Genomic DNA, 21,294 nt, shown 5'->3' with positions numbered 1-21,294 from the left:
TCTTGCGGAATAGCAAGGCGACAAACCGATAATGATAAATGATAAAAATAAACATCCTCTGTAGCCATGTACAACGACCGCTTCACGAGGTGGCCTGCAGTCATTCCAGTATCCGTCGTACCGCTGCAATAGTCGCATGGGAATTTCTCCACGAATCGATTGCTGGCTTCGGCGCCACGTCTTTACTTACTACGTACGCCGGCGACTTCAGTTTCCATCACGCTTCTTTGCTCAGTGCTGCTCCAAGCTCACCGTCACTCAGCTACAAGCAGCGGCTTATCACATACCAGCAAATAGCACTCTGGAACGTGTTCACACACAGCTCAACGTCATTGTTCGGGCGTGTGGTCAGGCGGTACATTGCACATCAAACTTCCACTCGTCATGCTGGGCCTGACAGAGCGCACAAGCCAGACATTCAGTACATAGCAGTCAGAATCTATATGTAGCACGTCACTTGGGCTTCCGGGGCAATTCTTCATTGCGGATGTCACTGCTGAGTACGGTGAGCATACCCAGTACGCTGGCACCTCCGGCAACATTATTCCGACATCCGCCTCCCCCACGCTGGACCTGAGCCCCGATCTTGTACTCTCGTATAGCGAGAGTCATCCTTATATTTAAAATTCGCGCGCTCCAAAGTCGTATTACTGGGCTCGCGCAGGGCTCTTGCCTAATCACGTGCAAAGTGATGTATTTAATGTGAGTTAAGGGGTTGATCACAAGTTGAAGATTGGGCTCCTGATCTTCAATCTGCCACCCCCATTTTAATCTGTCATGGCGTCGCACGCAGCCGCTTTAGCTGCTTTATGATGATTTGTACCAGCTCCTACAACGGGCTCCCAAGCATTTCGTTACTGTTGTTCACAGCTATCGCGGGAACATCTTCATCGACAGACTTAACTACCAACCTCTGTCACCCACCCAAGCAGATAGGTCCCACACCTCAGCATGTCACATGGTCACACCGACTGGTATTGGTGTGCGCATTCACCAACGACACGCAACGGACTTGAACTAATTATCTTTCCACCACGTCTCGAAGACGGGGATTGAATGTTGCTGCCATCAGCATCATCGTCATTTAAACAACATCACTGTTGTCACGGTCGTCAGCAGCTCGAGAGAGCATTCGAGTTCCCTTTCTCGTTGCCATCGTAGTGAAACAGTTACAATAAATGACTACAGTCTAGCCTTTCATAGGCACTACAACATGCACAATAGCAATAAGTACTTAGTGAGCGGTAATAAATACCTAATAAGTAGCTACTAAGCAATGATTTCTTCTTCTTTTTTTTGCTTCTGAGAACAGTGTACCGGCCATTGTCTTAGCGCAAATAATCTTCGCTCTACGTAGTTTCTCTTGATTGCCCTCATGCTCTTTCATCTTGTTCCAGAACCTCGCTGCGAAACCCTGAGGCACCCCTTGACAAGTGGGGGTTACGACACCATACTGTATGTGAACCATCAAATTAGTGAATCGCAGGGCAGCACTTGGATATGCGTCAAAGACTGGACACGTTTTCGGCAGTTTGAATGGCAAGAATGATCCTGTGATGCTGCTGCAAGCTTGTCCAAGTAGGCACAATACTGAAATGTGTACATCAAACTCGGGCTTGGCCAGAATAGTCGCTTTTACAGGAACTTAATTACCTTCTACCTAGTGGCCCTAGTATTTTTTTTTACATTCATTGACAGTAGTAACAGCAAATATTGCCGTAAATTTTGCAATTGGCACACGTACGTGAAATGAGTTGCCTTCATCCAAACAACTCTCGAACCATTTCTCTTTGTTTAAAAACTAATCAAACAGTACTTATTTTCTTCAGATGAATCTGTTTAAGTTACTAGATATCTGAAAAGGTACTAGACTTTGTCACTACTTTTATGGTTGTATCTTCAATTCTCATTGAATAAGTTGCGCTTGTGAAATGGTCTCGATATTATTTTATATTTTTAGAAGGACCCTGTAGTCGGGAGCTCTTCCGTCTGACTCCTCCTCCTCTGAGTGTATCTGACGGATATGACTATAAAATTGAAATAAAAATGGTTCATAAAATTGAGCACATAAAGTACAAAGGTATTGTGCACCGAGCATTGCCAATAGGTAAACCTTGTTCATCGTTCTTCTCATGATGACCTGCCAGGTATCTATCAACACCTTGCTCAATGAGCATCCTGTCATTTGGTGTCTGCCTAACTATTGTACATATTCCGTGAGTCGGAAACTATACCTTAATTCCCGAAAAAGTGTAAATTGCAAGCCCCATCATACCCCACCATACAGTAGACATCGTAGCACTTCAAGGGGAAGTTCTGCTCAACTCCGCCTCGGCTGCAATAAATGTTGTCGCAAAATGGAGGCAAATATAACGATGGTGCTACACATTTCGATTTAATAGGTGCTCACGATATAGAACTGGACCTCTGGGCTCTGTAACATTTGGTGTCAGAAGTAGGATGCGGCGTTTTGTGTTATGTCACCACGACGTTGGAAGCAACTGTCTCCTGCTCCACGAAATGATTTAGCACTCATGCCGGAGTTTGTGTCCTGGGAAGAACTTTGATCACTGATGCAGGAACACACGCGCAAAATGGCCGTGCAGATGCGAATCGCAGTTGCTGTGTTGCTTAACTTGTCCCTGTCGGAAAACCCTAGCCATTCGTCTCCAATGATGAGGGCTCGGGAAAACAAGGACCCGCCAGAGCCTCCTGCGCTGACAGACTGGGAAGCCCGTCAAATTCGTCGCTCAGACTCCTTGACGCAGCTCATTCCGAGAATCGCGGAACACCCTCCCTAAAGACGGCTATGCCTGCATATCCCATAGGTGCAATGTACTGCACCACGTCTTTCTCTACAATCGGGTTCGAATCCCGGTGCCGGCTCTGCTGTCTGGGTTATCCTCAGACGCTTTCAGACATATGTCGGCACAGTTCCCTAAGTAGTCGGCCCAGGACGCACGTTTCCCCAGGGCATCAGTCGTGACGTTGCCCACCTCTGTGAGGCCGACAACGGCGAGCCCTTTTCACCACCACCACCCACCACCTCTAGAATCTCAATAGATCCAGTGTTGCCAGAAAATGTTCATGTCTGGATGAACGAATGAGACCCAATGCGACATTTTGATACCAAGATCGCGACTTTAGAACCACAGAATTTTTTGCCCGACCAACTTGCCCATTCGCGTTTCTTCCACGGTGTGACGGCTGGTCGTACGTCTTTGCTTGCAAATATCGACGAAATGCTAATCTCCCCCAAAAAATGTCCACCAGAGACGTGAAGTAGAAAGAGTCTACTTCAAACTGAGACAAAAACCGCGACCCAAAGTAGCGTCAATTTTTCGCAAAGGGCGTATAAAGTTCTCAATCAACGAACGAGGCGTCGGGACGAGCTTATGACGCGTTATCTGGATCCGACTCGTGTTCAGCTGTGGTAACTCTCCGGCATTGGCTGCGAAATGTCCGGGTTCCAATCCCCGGGTTTCGTTCCTTCCAATTGGCTTTCTTATTTTACGTATTTTGTGCATTTAGCACGGGTTGCTGTTTGTGCTTTTTTATTTTTTATTTTTGCTAAAAGCCGCGCATACAGTGCCGGGATCGGTACTTGAAGACGAGCTCTGTAGAGATATCGTTGCGTAGATGCATGGAACTAATATGACGTTAAATGCGGTGTCCCGTGTGTAAGATTTCACGCGCGTTAAGTCACTCGACCGCTCTTCGTCGGCTGTGGGTGCGATAGTGCTCATGAGCTAGCAAAATGCAGATTTCACGGGTAGATTATGGGCATACCCCACCCTTATTTTAAAAGCCTTTCGTGACTCGGCGGAAATGGACCAACATGCACCAAAGTAATTTTCTTTTATTCTCATTTCATTCATTTCATACACTCATTTCGATTGGGCGACCGCCCCCCCCCCCCCAAACCGTGGGTCTGGATCCGTCCCTGGTCGGCCAGCGGTTGCTTCGTCTCGAGATATGCGGCACAGGTTTTTTTCTTTTGTCACCCGTAGTTCGACATTCTCCCTCCTTCCCCACGTGAATAATTTAATGCTAAACGTAGTGATTAGGAATTACTACCTGCAACATGCATTGCAAAATGTTGAAAACATATCCTGCTGGAGGTCGCTGAGTCGCTAAGTTTGGCGTCATGTGAAACACGAGACCACAGAGTTGCAAGAGCAGTCGATACCAGGTCAGTCTCATTACTTTGTTTACATACCTCGTATGACAGCGCTAGCCGTTACAATTGTTTGTTTGTTTTTCATTCCCGGATCCCTAGCATTGATGCAGCTTTTTTACTTTCTTATGACCTTTATTATTGATGTGATTACATTATAACATTCCCCTCTATACTACTTTGCCCTGAGAGTACTAATAAATAAATGTCCCCAGTGTGGCTTAATCATGGTCAGGTATTGCGACAATGCTTGGGAGATATGTCTCCGTCACGGACAGAGCAGTACTTGAAAGAGAACTATCTACCGATTTCAAGAATCAATTCTGAACCTTCCGTCGCGGTTTCATTCTGGCCCGTGCTAAGCGTGGTTGAAAAATCGTTTTCCACCTAAAAGCAAGTAGCATACAGAGGCGGGAAGGTTGTTTATCGACCTGAAGATAACCATGACGCACAATGATACGGACGCAAAGTCAGAGGTGTAGAAAGGAAAGGAAACCTCGGGTAGCTTAACTGCTTCTTCGACGTCTTTTCCGGTGTACCACGGTAGCACAAAGAATCATGTTCCCATTGCCAAATATAAAATTACGCGGTTACCGCGCAGACGTCCGTTCGAGTGACCGCGTTTCCACGTTGTCATCACAAAACTCAGGGACGAATCCGCGGCTTGTTATCGTGTGTATGTTGTATTGTGTTGCATATTTTCAACAGCATAATGATACTCTCCTTCAATAATAATCAAATCACAATAAAACGATATTTGTTGAGATAATAATTGTGAGCGACAAAGAGGAGGCGGGACGCGCGAGCTCAATATACATTCATTCTACGTCTTATCCTCCACGCAAACGGTTGTCTGGGTCCCTGTTGTAATCAGGCACACTGCAATAATTAGACACGCAACTTCTGATATATATAAATGAGCTTGTCCCGAACGATCCAGAGTCTACAAGTCAACGAGCCAGAGCCCAAACCGCTGGACCAAAAAAGACGCAATCTGGCACACATGCTCCTGAGACCGTGTAGGTGCACGCTAAGAAGCGATTTCAAAATTGGCGTGGTGCAAATTCCATGACCAACAGTACACGTGTGTCGGATGAATATTTCCAAAATTAGCTCACTTACTTTCTCTTTAGTGGATTTTCGGAAGCACGAGGATAGCAGAATTGTAGCCACGTATTAGAAAGGCCGCATTGTTCGGTCAGCGTCCTGAAGGTTGCACGACCACCTGATATCGCTTTTAAAAAGACGCTTGCAAATGAGCTTGCTACAACGTGGACCGAGCTCAATATCCCCGTTTTTTTATCCATATTTTTAAAGATTGCTTTTGATTACTGAGGCATGACTATGGGGGTGGCAGTGGTGGTGGCGGTGGTCGTGAAAGGGCTCGCCGTTGTCACAGAAGTGGGCAACGTCACGACTGACGGGGAATGTTCGTCCTGGGCTGACTTCTAAGGGAACTGTGCCGACATATGTCTGAAAGCGTCTGAGGAAAACCCAGGAAAAACCCCAGACAGCACAGCCGCCACGGGGATTCGAACCCGGGTACCTCACAGTCTCGACGTGACATGCCCAGCATGGGCCGGGTATCACGCGCCGACATATCCACCACATGACCAGCACGGGCCGGCCTGTGTTCTCATTATGCACTGCGACGGCCAATGCGCATGCAGCCCTGCGCGCGCCAATTTTCGGAACAACGATAACGCTTGCTGTGCACAGTTCATGATTGGGCCTGTCATGAGCTTTTTGTATTCTACCAATCTATGCCGTTAACAGAGTTTGGGACAAAAGTTCCTATAACGCTGGAATCTTGTATTTAAATTATTCCGGCCTCCCCTGCGGCCCTAGGGGAACATTTCTGAATTATTGATTCATTGATTTATTTCAAGGATTCTGCTCATCACGTGCTCCCCTCAGCAGACAGAAGTTCAATATAAAAACCTAGCGTTCCAGTAGCTTTTTTCCTAAGCTGTACTCCCACAGCCCGAAAACGGCGAGCCCTACCCAACAGTTCCTCCTTTCAGCGCTTGTGACCCGCGCCATTGCTTATCTTACAAGGCATTTCTGAAGTAAAGCGAAGGCAGAGTTCAGACGGAATGTCCCTGAATTCTCCTCATGACTTGCTCCAGCGTGGCCTACGCTAGTGAATGGAGGAACGAACAAAAAGAAGTCGCATGTTCTGCCTTGCCACCTTGTGACTTCATTGGGAGAGCCGACATTCTCAGTTCTCCAAGCGTTGTCGCCTACAGGAGAGCAAAGATTCGCACAACTCGCAGCTGCCCTCGAGCTGCGCATCAGCGATGCCGTTTTCATGCTCAACTAAAAAGCCGGGCAGAGCTCCCCACCGAGTGCTTAAGCGAGGTGGCGTACGACGTTGAACAGAGGGTCGGTGTAGTTTTTGTTCACTGTGATCAGGACCGTTGCAGTCGTGTTCTTCCTTGATGCAACAACTTTTTCGCAGGATATTCGCTCCATGGGGGTTGGCCACAAAGCATTTCAGGTTCCCAGGGTAAGGGGTGTACAGCACCCCATCACCCACTTGTTCATTCGCAACTGGGAATGTGTATTTTTTATGCTTCTTCCTTTTTCTTTTCTTAAGCAATAGCAAACCAGCCTATGCCGGACAAAACTTTCCTCTCTTTCTTTTTGCTTCCAATAAACACATCCCCCGAACTCCCTTTTGTGGTTTGAGAACAGCATGCAGTATTTGGTGCGCTGGAAGAAATGTAAAATGAAATACTGTGCATGCTTTTCTTGAGAATCTCAACCATGTCACCCAGTGCAACAATGTTATTTTGTGCACACATAAACAGAAGTCTTCTGTGGAGGAGAAACGAACTTCTCTGTCTGCCATAGAAGCCGGCATTGTTGTTACTCACAGACATTTTTCGCCCGGCAAAATTCTTCACCCGGGCCCGCTGCCCCCAAGGCCCCCTGCACGCTCCGCCACTGAGGAGAATGCACTATGCTTGTCCACGGTTAAGTGAGCATAAAATGATGATACTGATCACCGACTCATGTAGAAATAAAGTATCCACTACCCTTTTCTCCTTGAAGAACTCGCTGACGACCCTCAGGGCCTGTATGCAACGGAGGTCTGAAAGGGAATTAATGCACTGAAATTTCTTGACTTCACTGGCGTAATCCAACATGAGGAAACTCATAATTGCATGAAACCCATGAAGGGTTACGCCATCACACAACCTCGTGCTGTTGTTGATCTCCACTGCTCCTGCAAGGTCAAATTTTGTCTTAGATTTTTAGATTAATTTTGGGAAATTCTACTGTCGGTGTGTGTTGAGAGTCGGTTTCTGTAGAACAGGAGATTGCGGACCACAAGCCGACCTCGTTTTCTTACACGTATTTATTTCCGCGTTCTGTGGCCACAAACATCTGCTAGGCGTTTGATACCGGTGCACCATACATAAAGCAGAAGAGAGAAATACAAATGTACAAATGCGAAAAACAATGTAATGGCAAGCGAACGAATTAAACGCTACAGAAATGCAACATGCACTTCAGAGTGACGCCTGATTTGGCATAGAATTTGCAATGAATTGGCACATGTGCTGTTGCCAGTGCGAGTACCCTTACTTATTTTTATTTATTTATTTTACGTGTGACAAAAATGGGGTATACAAAAGTTAAAACCACATGACCGAGCATTTACTGAAAATTTTTCCATCACTGAAAATCCAAGTTACTCTTAGGCTTTTTCGTGTGTCGCGATGAGTGTCAGCTTCAGCCGCACAATACGGCATTTTTAAATTTACTTCACCTGGCATGAGTTGAAAAAATATGCTAATGAGGCTATTGCCTCCACATGCCTGCAAACTAGAAATATTGATCATCCCAGATCAAACGTCCAATCCCAGTGGTAAAACAATGAGAGATTTTGATGGGGATATTTTGTCATGTTCCCTTGACATCCATTGAACATCAGCAAGGTTTCACTTCTTTTTTCTTTTTTTGGAGAGCTTTAAATTTTGTACAGGCAAATCATTCTCATTGCTCTATTCATGTTGTGATTTCGCTTGGCTGCGGTGGTTTGTAAGAGTTCTATTTTAGCTATATTAGCTTCTATTTATTTTGGGCAAGCGCAATCCTGCATGTGTCATCATCCTGTTATATGTGTGAATAAATACTTTTGAAACCGTAGAAAATACGTCATGACTGATTCCGGGACACACCAATAATTGTGCACCAAGCTCTATTGACAAATGAATGAAAGGTGTGACATACGGTTCTTCCGACGTTCGCATTTGTTAATCGTATAGGCAAGGCAGCTTCACCATCTGTTGCTTCCTGACAGCACCGTATTTGTTTTCTTGTCACCATGACTATCACATCTTCATTTGCGGCTTCTACGCCTTTGGAAGCATCTTGCTGAGTCAACAGCTGATACTCTTGCATGATTATTACCCTTGTTATCACCATTATTACACTTGTCATCGGTATACTACTGGTTTACCGAAGTAAATGTAAGTGAGCCTTTAGTGAATTTATCGAAGTCAAAACAATAATGAAGCAGTGGCACGATTACAAAACTGTCGCTAACAATTTGTAAACGTGATTAGGCGTAGCACAGCTCATTAACGTCTGTGCTGGTTCATTGCATTTCCTAACAGTCCGCGGTATGAGCGGAAATTTATAGCAATTACTTTTCGCACTAAGAGGTTTAAACCGCCAGGTACTGAGCGTTCAGTAACAATAGATGAGTGGATGGTTTCAGGTATTTCCACTGCCGTTGGACGCAACTGGGACAGTAAAAATGGCATCCTCGTGGCGAATTAAATCGTAGATCAGTCGCCATTAAGAGTGAAATACAAACTACGTGCAAGTGAGTTGTACACGAAGCATCATGAAGGGCATGGTGTTACGTATGAACGCATCCCTTTCATTAATAATGCAACGCGTTTGAAAGCAATAAGGGACTCACACAGTCAACACAAACACTTCAGGCTTGTCAGCGTTGAGATCGTCGTCCGCTATGTCTATCTTCCTTTGGAAGACTTCGTCGAAGACCTGATGGAACAATAAGTTTCGTGACAGTATGCTGCTTACTCTACGTTTTGCTGTAACTCAGAAAATACTGCCTACCGGGCAAAGTTATTACCTGAAATCTGTCCTTGTCTACGTTTATGACCGGCGATAGCAACGAACATTCTCGAAGAGCCGTTTTGGCATCCCTCTGGTGGGCGTCACCACACGCAAGATGGCTTTACCTAACACCTCCGTGAATTGCGCGTAAGCCCACTTCGTTTCTTCGTAGTTTAGCGGGATTTTCGCTTTTTCAATGGGTTTCACAGAATCTTAAAGTTGTCATTCCCGCAACACAAATAAATTAATTGAATAGTTCCGCTAAATTTTCAAACACTGCTAAGCGTGAGCGTTATTTGAAATGGGCTTGACCACAATGCACAGAAGTGTTACGTGAAGCTATCTCTCAAATGTGTCGCCTACCAGTGGCATCACCAAATGAGACACCGCGTCACTGAACCTAAATTTTCCTACAACATCCGCGTTTGAGACAACAACCAGGCTGATGCGCACAAAACAACAAGATGCAATCGCTCAATGTTGGAACCAGAAGTACACAATGACAAACTTAAGAAATGAAAAAAAAAAACATATTCCAAAACCGCGCTACGCTGCCGATGTTGCACTGAAAAGGAGGAACGCATTAGATAAACATAAACAAGGCCGACGCTGTGAATGGCGCTGGTGACTTGTTGGCGTTATTCGTGCAAGGACTAACAAGTAAAAAAAGCCCAGCCTCCGTCTTTTGCGGCCTATCGCTTAACCAGGGTACGCACAATTCTTCCAAGAAGTTTGTGACACTTCTAAGCAAGTAGTAAACAATGGAATTGCCGTTGTCGCTAAACCGAAGTTCTATTTCAGATACTGTATGATGAGGAGTTAACAGGAGACACAATAGTGTGCACAGTGTGTCTGTGATTGTGTTATCCGTTTTGTTTTCAAGCTGTAAAGCAGGCAGAGAAGGGTGGTGCCACTCTGCGAATTCAGATGAGCCGTTGAGCTGTTCACCTGTCAATGTCATAACTGAACCGTGCTGCGCACACAGGGTGTTCCAGCTCAATGTGGCCATATTTTAAAAAAATATATATCTCACTTTTTCTGAGATGAAATCGATTGCAATATAGCATATGCTGAAGGGCACTCACTAGGAGGGCATTAGCAGACTCCTAAGGCAATGTCTTAATTCACTTTCAATAATTAACTTTTTAATTATAAAAGCTACGAAGTTGTTCCAATGAGAACATCTGATCTCTTCGGTCACCGGATACCAAAGCCGTTTTCAGAACAAAAATCCGTTCGATAGATCGTCCGCAAAAATTCGTGAAGGAACACCTTTTTTTTTTCTTTATTTTGTTCATTGCGCATCTTCGAAGAAGCGTCTTTCCTTCACCCCCGGTGTGAGAGAGTGAAAGAGCACAGTGCCGCGCAATGCGTCGAAGATTAGCTTTAACTTGCGGAAACAAAACAAAAACAAATGTATCGGTTGTCTCTATCGCAACTACCCTTATCTTGGGCTGCATTTTCTGTTCTCTTTTAATCTTTTTCCAGGACGGAAGAGGCGATAGTGTGCTCTTTCAACCTCTCGTATTGGGGGTGAAGGAAAGACGCGTCTCTAGAGATGCGCAATGAATAAAATAAAGAAAAAATTGTGTTCCTTCACGATTTTTTTGCTAACGATCTATCGAACGGATTTCTGTTCTGAAAACGGCTTTGGTATCTGGTGACCGAAGAGATCAGATGTTCTCATTGGAACAACTTCGTATCTTTTATAATTAAAAAGTTAATTATTGAAAGTTAATTAAGACATTGCCTTAAGAGTCTGCTAATGCCCTCCTAGGGAGTGCCCTTCAGCATATGCTATATTGCAATTGATTTCATCTCGGAAAAAGTGATTGATATATTTTTAAAAAATATGGTCACATTTAGCTGGGACACCCTGTATATGTAGGGTACGTACCGACGTTAAATTCATTTAATGCTAATCTGAACAAATGGTCCACACTTTTGTATGTGTATGCGTATGTTTGCATGTGTGTCTATCTTAAAAAAGCAAAACTTCAGAGTGCTATTTTTATAAAAACAAAATACAGAAGCCGACACTGAAGATTTTTGTTTAAGTTTAATTTGTACAAGCTTTCGCGTGGAGGTCCACGCTTCCTCAGGTACGTAGTTTTTGGTAGTTTTTGGTAGTTTTTGGTACCTGAGGAAGCGTGGACCTCCACGCGAAAGCTTGTACAAATTAAACTTAAACAAAAATCTTCAGTGTCGGCTTCTGTATTTTGTTTATGTGATCTACAGGACTTGACTCCCCTCTTCGTATACGCATCTAGTGCTATTTTTAGTAAAATGTTGCACCAACCCTACTTGAACCCTTTTTGGGGTTTCCAGTATATTCAAACAAATAAATAAAATTAATTATTTTCGCCCCTATGGCTAGAATCATTATCAATATCTTCCTTCTCTACTGTATATTACATGCCCCCTAACTTGTGCAGGCTACTTTACTTTAGTTTACGATGTGCTTTGCGCGCAGTACGTAGCGCTTCACAAAGAGAGCCACGCCGCTTTTCTGTTACCTGAGTTACAATCAGGTGCTCCGTCAAACATAGGACCTGTTTCGAACATAGTGCCACAAAGACACCTCCGGTTTCCTCTTATTGCTCTCCTCGTGAAGTGCTCTACACTCAATTAAAAAAAAAGTGCATAGTGTGGGTAGGATTGTGATCGGGATATCCCGAACCCCGAAATCCCTGGATCCCAGCCAATTTTCGACGTCCCGAAGTCCTGCGATTCCTTCCGGAATATCCCTGGATTTCGTGAGAGAAAATCAACAGGAAAATCGAACACCTGTGGGCCATCAGGCGCAGGCCCAATCCTTCGCAAGAAAATGACGCTCTTGATGAGTGGAGGTGGCAGAGGACTGCTGCCTACAACTGCGCACATGTGTTTGCTGACCGCCGCTTCTTCTAGCGCAGAAGCTGAACGGACCTTCAGTTCGACAGTCAATACTTGTTCAAACGTTCGCTCCGAACTGGGGGCACCACCCTCGACGCGGTGTGCTTTCTGAGGTTGTGTCTTAATCGTTTTACATAGTGATAGCCACACAGCGACGGTGTTGTAAACCGTTCAGCGCTTAGTTGTTGTTTTTTTGTTTCCTTTTCTTTCTTTTTCTCTTTTTCTTTTTTTTTTTTTTGCTGTTGTCCATTGACGTGGAATGTTATACCGTTTGAGGAAAATATAGAGCAACCCTGTTACTCGAAGCGTATAGGGGGTGTCGCTTCTTCCCAATTGAAACAGCGAAATGTAGATGAATAAAAGAAGTGGCATTATCATAGCAAAAATAATAAAATGCAACCATTCCGCTGTCACTATATCACTAATGTGCTTACACTGCGAATTTTCAGGTGCTTTCCTTCACGAAAGGGTATAATTGAGAAACCGGGCAGGAACTGGGCACAACACGCCGATAGAGTCACACTGAGGTTATATAAACTTGGAAGTAGTGTCCTGCGCGACCCGTTGGACCTGCGAGCACCCGCGGGTGACTCGCACGTTGTTGCGGGAGGCGCGTCTAGGTTTTCCGTTCCCTGCGAGTAGTGGGTCGGGTTCGGTGGTCGACGCATTCTACCAAAACACTATTAGAAAGTATACCGAGTTGCTCAATTTCTTTCGCGTCTCTACCGCAGTGGCTGGAAATATGACGTAAAAGGTCGTTGACAAGGGCGGGACAAACGTAACGCTCACACCGTTAGGGTGCAACAGCGCCTGTGTGTCACTCTTTGTCCATATCGCGTTGCGTATCATTATCCCTCAAATCGCAACACTCGCTTGCACCTTTTGCCCCCTGCGCTGATGTCGTACAAGAAACCGTGCACACAGACACATCAGAGCGTCAGGCGTATACCAGGGAGTATCCTCAGTTTACACGTCCACGTTACTCGCGTTGTGGGTAGCGGGTCGGGTGCGGGTGAGCTTTTGGAGAAATTATGCGGGCTGCGGGCGGATGCAGGTCAGATAATTCTAATCCGCGCAGGACTATACTTGGAAGCAAGCATCTAAACTCGTTACAATCCCGAAATCCCGTCCCGGGATCCCGGGGCTGACAGCAAAAAAATCACGGACTGCAAAAATGGCTTGGGATTGACAACCCTAGGTGTGGTTCTAACTTACCAATGTCATCATATTACAGATGCCTCCAGTCAGGCACTTCCAGTGTCTCCGTTGAGGTCACAGGGCCTTCACTCTGAAATCGCTCCTGTGTCACATAAGGTCATACCACAGGCACGAGCGGATGCATTGGAAATGTGATTTGGGAAGCTGCTGTGTAACATTTGAGTCATTCCGTTTCTCTCGGCGTCACATCCTCGCAAAGATGAGGACCTAGAATGTACCCGCTAGTATACTGCATCCTGATGTACCCCGGGGTGAGAACGCAATGCACTTTACTCACTTTGTGAGGAGACCTCTGCAGTAGGAGGGTGAAGCCGAACTAGGCATCATTAGTACTAGACACCACTCCAATTAGAAGCAGCAGAGCCATGGAAGAATAGCGGAGGACAGTCTAAGGAAAAACTTTGCTCAGCTGTTAGTCAAGTGGAAAGAGAGAAAAAAAACTTCCGTACTTCACCATAAATGATATTGCAAATGACACGATGTCACTGCTTCACAAGTTAGGAGCACACCTATCAGAACAGTCTCCCGAAACTGTTGGGCCCTACATTGATCGAGAACTTTCACACTTGCTTACAAAGGCAGGCCGTAAGCGCTATTAGTAGGACAGGTTCAGGTCCGTCTCACCTCTCAGCGTGTCCCTAGATGAAGCAAGTGGTGCACGTGCAAGCTACCAGTATGTGTCAGGCTTGGAAGTTCTGAAGTCCTACATCGAATTGTGCAGTGCATCGTTCACAGGTTACCACACTCACAGTGACAGCGTGCTGAACTCTCTGTTTGATGGGTCCCCCTTTACAGTCCATGAGTATTTTTGCAGTGATCACCAAAAGTTGTGTATCCATCTCTACGCCGACGAGAAAAATCAGTTTGAGTTGATTGAAGTTTGAAGTTTGATTGAAGTTGGCAACCCCATAGGAGAACAAAGACTACCGCACAAATTCATGGCGGTGTACTGCAGTTTTCAATGCAGCAGCTCTCCTAAGGACACATGGTTCGCACATCCATTTGGTACTCATCTGCAAAAACGGGACGTGGAAAGCTTGGAGACAGAAGGGATAAGTGTAAACGGCAGAAACGTCATAGGCAGTATGCTTCTCTCTCGGGTGATCATCTTTCAAGTCATGGTATTGTGGGGTATAAGGCCATCTTCTATCATGGACACATCTGCAGGTTCGGTATGGCACTACATTGCAACATAAACAACAAGCACCGAGAGCAGGACTTTGTGTTGCACACTCCGTCACTACATCATTACCACTTGGACATCCTGAAAGGCGGTGTGGGAACGTTGCCCGAAACCTTGCAAAGTGCATTACCTGGTGCATCTGGCGTAAGCGATATGAATCGAAACACCATTATTTCAAGGACACGGCCAGGAAGGTTCGCAACTTCATGAACATGCTTTCCCTTTGGCAAGATGATACCAGTTGTACCGACAACCTCACACGGACCATGGACGGTGTCACAACCACCAGAAGAACAAAGAAGGTTGCAATTGAGGGCGTTCCTGATAACTTTAGGGCTTATCTCTCACAGTACAATGCAATTGGTGAATGTGTAGAGTATGTGAACAGCATTACAGCTGATGTGCAGACACTGAAGGCAGACTGTGTCATTGTGAAAGAAATAGGTCTTGATATACGTGACACGATTCGCTGATATATCGGGAATATGTGCAGCGAATTGATCTTTTTTATTTTTTGCTGCATTATACGTCAAGAACACCTAGGCCCTGTTTCACCAACGCCAATTAACAAATGAACCGAGATGAACGGTTCATTAACTTGAATAAAACCTTAATTGTGCTTTATAAAGGGAGTTATTTCACTCTAACATTAATCACGTCACCAACTGACGTTTCTAAAATTAAAGTATTGAATATTAACTTCAAGCTGTAGCAACCCTTGATCTCGGTTCAAAGTTAGCCAGCGTTGGTGAAACCCATGTTTTAATATTGGGTTTCGTGGTTTCATGGTTTCAATGGGCCATTTTGAGCCTTCGTGTTTGTGTTTGTTTACGTGTCTTGCCCATCGCTCAGGCTTGCCAATCATGGCCATTAAGGCCCATTGCGCTTGTGGATACGTATGGTATATAAAAAGCGAGCAGTAGGGACTTTTTTCGGGGCAGAGCAACAAAACTGCAGGAACGTTTGCAAATAAGCGACTGAGTAGAGGTTTCAAGGCTAGCACACATCGCAAAATGTAGCGACTGTTATAAAGGATGAGCTCTTGACAAGCGTGACATTTTTTACAACACACCCGCATAGCCACAACACATACCCAGCAAATAACGGTTTGGTACCGTTCCAAGATCCCCATCGCAGCTAAGATATGTGCAAACGTTCTCGTAAAATAATGACGGAGTACAACCAGGTAAGCATAGCTGTTATGTGCCCCTACTAATGTTGTATGTCATCCTATAAGTCTGATTTGAGGATATAGGTCACCTGATTGGGTATGAACGAAAAGAGACTCAGCGTGTTTATGAAGAGAAACACAAACAGGTTATCCATACTATGTATCTCAACTTACCTAACCTAACCTAAAGCTTAACCGAAAGCTTCGCCGTGCTGTTTAACCTAACCTAACTAACGTAACCCAACCCAGCCCAACGCTGCCTATCTCAATGCAACCCAAGCCAATCTAGCCCTGCCCTACCCTAACCTAGCGTACCATAAGCTGACTTAACCTAACCTAAATTAATCTGACAAAACCCAACCCAATGCAACTCAGCCCCGCCCTACCCTAACATAACCTATCATAACCAAAGAAAACATAACTTAACCTAACCTAACCTAGCTTAGCCTAGCATATCTTCACTTCTAACCAGGGTTGGCTACATCAAATAACGTTTTCGAATCAGTTTCCCATACCTCAAGAAGTTGAATTTTTGTTTCTATTATCCTCCCCCAGATATCATGAACGCTGGTTTCGGTTTCTGTTTGTTTAAGATCGTTCCGCGTGTTCACGCCATTACGGATCGGGCCCTGTAGCAACAACGTGTAAACAGAAGAAATGTTTTTAAGAATGAATTATGTTCGGTGAATTTTGTTTGTGAAATTGTTGCAACCCTTGAATGTCATTTTCGTTTCGATTTCTCAAGATGGAAACAAAAATGTTTTGCTTATATTTCTGTTCGCGTTTCTTGCTTATCGTTAAAGTTTATTATAACTGATTCTTCTCTGAACGAATGCAGACATGCCATCATATTTAATTTTGCGAAATGCAGAAACAAATATTTGTCTAGATTGGTGGCCTAATCCCTGCGTATAGCGCAACAAAATTTGCGAATCTCTGCGCTTCTCCGTTCTTCTCTTAAAATGGTGTGGGCCCCGATCTTGAACTCTCATATAGCAAGCGTTATCTTGAACGTAGCCCTGTACTATCCAATCGTGATGTAAAGAGATAGCCATAATTATAAAAAGTTCCCTTGTTTGTCCATTGTCCATAACCAGAAATCTCATAACACGTCACAAATCAGGCAGTCTTATATTATCCAACTGGAGTGTAAGAAGTACAAGACGTATTTATAAGCAGTTAATTCGAAGCTACAAATGTAAAAAGTCATAACATGTAATAAATCGTGCGCGTAGTCCCATACTATACCTGGCCGCATCCAGCTCTCCAACTCTCTGCACACCAAGCTCTTTTGACCTTTCTGGACGCAATCGGACGAGGATCGTTATTGCGACGGGACTGATTATTTGAAGCCCACATCACCACCAGAATGGAGTAGAGTATTGCCTCCGGCGATGAAACTGCCCATTCATCATCTTAGAATTCCAGTCCCTCTGTAGTGTACGGTATAGTCGTAGTCACAAAAAGACTATTTGTAGCATAAACCAGGGAATTATAACAGCAGGTCATAGATGATGCGGGTAGCCGGATAATATCCCTTTGTTGTGCAAAGAATAGTCGTATTCATAAAAATCAATTTGTATCTACAAGCCAGGAAATAGTGACAACAGCTCATAAATCATTCAGGTATCCTAAATTATCCCAACGTAGTTCAAATAGTGCTCATAATGCAGTGGTCCCATACCGTCCCATAGTGCATCGAGCAGAGATAGTCACAAAAAATCAATTTCTGTCCATAAACATGGGAATAGTCATACCTGGTCATAAATCATACACGTAGTCCAACACTAGTGCATAGTAGTGCATATGCCAGGCATATAGTCACAAAAAGTCAATGTATCGCAGTAAACACGGAAGTAATCATATGGGGTCATAAATGAGGTAGTCCCACACTATGACATACCAGTGCATAGAGCAGTAATAGTCTGAAAAAGTCAATTTATAGCTCTGAACAAGGAAATAGTCATAACTGGCCATAAATCGTGCCAGTAGTCCCATACCGTCCCATAGTAGTTCGTATTGTAGGCATAGTCATAGAAAAGCCAATTTATACCTATAAGCACAGAAATATTCGTATCAGGCCATCAATCATGCAGGTAGTCCCATACTATCCCGCAGTAGTGCACTGAAAAGTGAAAGCCACAAAAATTCAGTGCATAGCTATAAACAAGGAAATAGTCATATGAGGAAATAAATCATGCCAGTAGCCCCATACCATTCCATAGTGGTGCATATAGTACGTATAGTCATGGAGAAGTCCATTTCTACTTGTAAACATAGAAATAGTCATATCAGGGCATAAATCATGGAGGTAGTCCCATACTATCACTTAGTAGTGCAGTAAGCAGTGATTGCTACAAAAAGTCTATGTATAGCAGTAAACAAGGAAATAGTCATATGGGGTCATGAATCATGCAGGTAGTCCCACACTATCACATAGTAGTGCAGCAAGCAGTGGTAGTCATAAAAAGTCAATGTATAGCTGTAGATAAGAAAATATTCAAAGCAGGTCGTAAATCATACAGGTCACACTCTAAATCACACTCTAGCAGGGTAGTGATCAGAGTAATGAAAATACTATCCGATCATTTTTGATGAAATTCCGCGGCATAAGGATGAAAATCGGTAGCACGCGGATTGAATTATAGACAAGACGTATTAAATTAGGATTAGGATAAATCAGGATTAAACGTGGAGGCATAAGGATTGAATCCAGCCAAACAAGGATTAACACTGGCGGCATGATGAATAGTTCCACAATGTTATACAGATTACATTCCGCAGTACAGGGATTAAATACAATGGGAAAACCTGCAGAACATGCTGGTGTTAGACTGCCTTGCTAGACAAGTACCAAAGGAAACAGCCCAGGCCATGACCTCTCAAGGAACGTCATTAACTTCTTTGATAAAGGGACAACAAAACATAGGCGCACAATCTAACCTACCCTAACCCAACCAAATCTACCATAACCTAAGGACTATAAGAACATGCTGTTTTATAGACTTCCTTGCTAAACAAACACCAAGAGAAAGAAATGTACACAAGCTAAGGTAACCCCACCTAACCTAACACAACATAGCGTAACATAACCGAAGGTAATAACATAGCGTAACCCAACCTAGCATAACCTAGAATAACCTATGAACTAGAAGAGCATTGCAGTTATGAGTTACCTGATCAACAAACAACAAAAGAAAGAAAGGGACTCTACCTAACCTAACCTAAAATAACCCAACGCAAGCAACCCAACCTAACCTAATCTAATCTAATCTAACCTAACCTAACTTAACCCTACCATATCAAAACCTACCGTAACCTAAGGTCTAGAAGAACATGTTGGCTATAGACTTCCTTGCTAAACATATACCAAGAGAAACAGAGGTACACAGCCCAAGGTAACCCAATCTAACCAAACACAGCATAGCATAACATCACCGAAGGTACACTCTTAGAAATGAACTTCACCACATAGCACGCTCCTAGTCAACCATCATCCGGAATGACAAGGTTCTCGCCCTAGATTTGTTGAAAACGGGAGGCGCAGCCTATTTTGTGTACATTATGCATGGCACAGAGTAGGCTCCGCCTCCCGTTTTCAACAAATCAGGGTCGAGAACGTTGTTATTCGCGATGATGGTTGGCTAGGAGCGTGCTATGTGGTGAGGCTGATTTTTAAGAGTGTAGTAACATAGCATAACTCAACCTAAGAATACCCAACCTTACATGACTTTGCATAACCTAAGGACTAGAAGGACATTGTGGTTATAGATTACCTGGTCAACAAACACCAAAAGGAACAAAGTGACTGAACCTAACCTAGCTGCCTCAACCTAGCCTAACCAATCATGATCTAAGCTAACCTAACCCAACCTTAACCTAACCTAACATAACCTAACGACTAAAGCTTTTTCTGCCGTTATAAATTATCTTGTACATTTTCATCCGTATACGTATTATGACATTACACCTTTTGCCATTAGAATTAATCCTCCTTCTGGTATTCTTAATTCATACTTCACGTGATTTAATTAATTTGTCACATAATTGACTCCGCGTGACTATTCGCGGGTTACGTGACTTTTTTGGGCCGTTTGGGACTGTTCCCATGTCAGCGGTTATTACCCATGCCTTTCATTAAAAATGCCTCTTTCTGCACTGTAATTGGATACGATGGGACTTTATATCTGGATCACAATATTGTGGGACTATTCCCATGTCAATAGGTATTACCCATGCTTTTCATTAAAAATTCGGGTTTCTGCACTCTAATCGGATACTGTGGGGGTGTCAGTCTGGATTAAAATATTTTATTTTGTTCCAACACAAGTTTACAATATAGTAACGCTTGCTTAAGCCAATTGACATGTTTGCAGGTTGCAGACAACAGCACCATACTTACTATTCTTTGCCAGATTCTAGGAATAAAGATCATAGGAACAACAAGGAAACATACAAACTGGATGAGGTAACACAAATACAGTACTACTAACAGACACACCACTACCACACCCACACTACTACAACTACCATACCACTACTATCTACTACGACTAACACACAAGCTAACTCCTAACATAATACACAACAGCTGAAGACCTAAACTTATTGCAGCGAACATAAATAATAAGGCTAGGTGCGTTTTACGTGTTCAACAACCACTTTTTTTTCTAGCACATTTACCGTATTCTGTTTTACCAAAGGGGATTTTATAATAACCAACAGCTTTATTATGTTTCCTGCATTTCACTATGTGCAAAATATCTTCCCGAGTTATTGCAGGAAAATGTATTGAATTACTAATCGACGTTCTGTTCACACCTGTACATGATCTGATTTTATATTTTCTCATCAATCGATTTCAAATATTTCAGGTTAAAATCATTGGCCAAGTTAGTTATGTTCTCAGTTTGGCCAACGTTTTTCCGAATACTTTCATCCACGCTTAGCCTAGTGTTACGACCCATCAATTGATTGACCAAATTCCATTGTCATGCTGGGTCCTTGGATTCCGCAAATTTTTGTTCCAGAAATAATTTGTTTTCGCGAGCCTGATCTGGGAATTAACTTTATTCTTTAAAACCCTGTAACCCTGTTTTTTGAGTGGATCTCAAGGCTAATTGTTGTGCTCAGACCATGCCTTTTGTCGTTATTTGATCTACTGTTCTATTTCTTTATTTACGCATACATTCTGCAGCTTCCGCTTTTTAACTAAAACTTTCTCCTCGGCAAGCTCATATAACAACAACGACAACAACCTTATTTCAGGATAATGGGTGGGAAGTTTCATCGCCGAGGGTGATACCCTACCCCATTGCTGGAGGTGAAGCAGGGAATGAAGGAATAGGTCCCGTTACAATGAGGATCAAAGTCCTGTGGCGGCCAAAAAGGCGAAGACAGCCTTGAGGACAGAGCGTTGGTAAGCTGGATGCGGCCTAGGGCCAAGCAATTTTGTGAGGGAGAGGGAACGGGAGTCTAGCTCGTTGAGGGAGGCGGAGAGTACGGAGCAGGAAGGGTGGTAGTGCGGGCAATGGAGAAGAATGTGCTCGA

Source organism: Ornithodoros turicata, chromosome 1 (genome assembly GCF_037126465.1).
Source record: "Ornithodoros turicata isolate Travis chromosome 1, ASM3712646v1, whole genome shotgun sequence".
Classification (NCBI taxonomy): domain Eukaryota; kingdom Metazoa; phylum Arthropoda; class Arachnida; order Ixodida; family Argasidae; genus Ornithodoros; species Ornithodoros turicata.
This window is presented reverse-complemented; position numbering follows the sequence as displayed.